We start from the raw sequence: 2,201 nt of genomic DNA on the forward strand, positions 1-2,201 counted from the left end.
GCAGGGGTGTGTCAAGTTCTCCCGAGCTGCGTCCCGAGTCCCGCCTCTCCCATCGGATCAGTGACGCAATCGAGGATTCCCACTTTGCCAGTAAGCCAACTACTCTTTAAAACCCTGGCTGAGCCCGTCCCCTTCCCCTCCCACCGCCCACCTGGCTGGGAGGACGCCGGACCTTGTAGTCCGTAGAGCCGTCCTTCTCCTGCCTGGCCCAGCGGAGACGCCCTAGTAAAACTACCAATCCCAAAAGGCAACGCGCGCTCCTCTCTACGCCAACGCGAAATCAGAGTCGGCAAGGCCGAGCTAGAGTGGGCGGGGCCAGGGGGACTCGGGGATGGGATTCAGTGGCCAGAGGATTTAAACCGCTCGAAGAGAAGCCGGTACCTTCCAGCAGGTAAGGTCATTCCTTCCCGTCCAGCCAGCATCCGGCCGGCTGTTTCGGAGGCGTGGCCCCTGCGCCAGCGCCGCCTCCGCTCAGCTCCGCAGAGCTGAAGTGACAGCGGGTGCTCAGAGTTGTTATTGTCAGCTGTGTTCTTTGAGCTGTCAGCTGCAGCCTGCGTGGGGCACGCAAAAAGGGGGGGGGGGCGGCTCAGAGGGGAAGCGAGGTAACTTCTTCCGACTTGCGGGGTCTGGACAGGGTGGGGGCTCCCCGAGAGCCGGGAGGCGTCCGCGGCCGGGTCTGTCCTGCCTCCAGATCCATCTCCGTCCGAGAGACACCTGAACGGGGGCGAGCCCTTCCGTAATTCCAGAGGTAATTCGACAGCTTGGTTCGTAAAGAACAGGCAGAAAGGGGATAGTTTTCTAGGCATCCAGGCAAAACTGGACTCATAAGAAAGATGTCTAGTGGGATTTTAGGAACCTCACAAATTCAAAAGCCTTCTTCTGCCTCCTGTTGAGTAACTAATGAGAAGGCGCATTTTATTTCCCAGTGAGATCCTGGAAGTAGTAACAAATAGCAATGTTCTCCTAATATGAGATTCTTTTCAAGAATATGGTAATTTGGCATTGGTTTGTATTGATGATGAGACGGGAGGGGTGGTGCATGGCAAAAACTTGGGGATGACTCATAAACCTTGTTTTTACCTCTTTGGTTTTTTACTTCCTCAAAGCCTCAAGAGGAAGTCCTCTGTTGAATACAGGCATTAAAACTCTCACCAGCATAGTTACTTTGGATTATAAACAACCAACTGAACGGGAGCAACTGTGACCTTGGTACGTCCAGAACATGTAGGTGAATAGTTCATTTGGAAATGGGGAATTGTCATGAGCTCAGTTAAAGAAATATTTAGCTGTATCTCAAACTCCTCCTCCAACACCATCAATCCCTATTATACAAGTGCTAAATGAAATAAACTAATTTTAAGTAAGTATAAGCTGTCTTCATATGCAAAAATAGCTCCATGCTTTCAACTGATTTTGGAAGCCTGCACCGTGCACCTCAGGTAAATTAGCCGAAACTGGCCTTTTTTTTCAGTTAGGAAAAAAAAATACTTTATGCATTAGCTTACCTTATAATTTCATTTATACAGGACACTTTCAATATAGTAATTCGTAGAAATAAAGGTACAAGATTAGTTTTTGTGTATTTATTTATTTTCAATATTTTATTGAATTTATTGGGGTGACATTGGTCAAGAAAATGATATAGGTTCTAGGGGTACAACTCTATAATATACCATCTGTATATGGTCTTGTGAGTTCACCACCCAATCAGTAGTTACATGCTGTACCTAACTGAATAATAAACATTGTAGTGGTTGGTCACTGGTGCTTGATTGCCTCAGTGATTATTATCCTTGGTTCATAATTAATTGTGCAAGTAGGATAGCTTCATGAGGCCATTTCTTAAAACACTCAACTTATCATGGAATTGAATATTTGAGACTTTGTGTCATTGTAACCCTGACCTCAACCTCTTACCCATTTCAGATAGTATCTGTGTCTAATGTGAGCACCTACCCATTAGGTACAAGTTGATAAACAATCCTATCTAATAATAGAGAAACATGATAATTAACCCCAACTTCGCTACCCTTCCCATTAGCTAATTAGGGTGATATGCAAATTAACTGCCAACCAAGATGGCAGCCGGCAGCCAGGCAGCTGAAGTGAACAGGAGGCTTGCTTGCTCCAGTGATGGAGGAAGCCAAGGTTCCCCGCTGGCTGTGGCCCGGCTCTAAGCTCCGAAAGCAACAAAGTTTCCA

General features: G+C 47.0%; 1 protein-coding gene across 1 annotated transcript in view; it reads left to right on the forward strand.

Moving 5' to 3' along the window:
* Positions 1-296: 296 nt before the first annotated feature.
* LOC102773711 (F-box only protein 48-like) overlaps positions 297-2,201 on the forward strand; it is a 6,784-nt gene continuing 4,879 nt past the window's right edge. The window contains 2 exon segments of the mRNA XM_015557954.1: positions 297-391; positions 1,107-1,209. The gene's annotated coding sequence lies outside the window, so the exon portion shown is untranslated.

This window comes from Myotis davidii, unplaced genomic scaffold (assembly GCF_000327345.1).
Source record: "Myotis davidii unplaced genomic scaffold, ASM32734v1 scaffold6, whole genome shotgun sequence".
Taxonomy (NCBI): Eukaryota; Metazoa; Chordata; class Mammalia; order Chiroptera; family Vespertilionidae; genus Myotis; species Myotis davidii.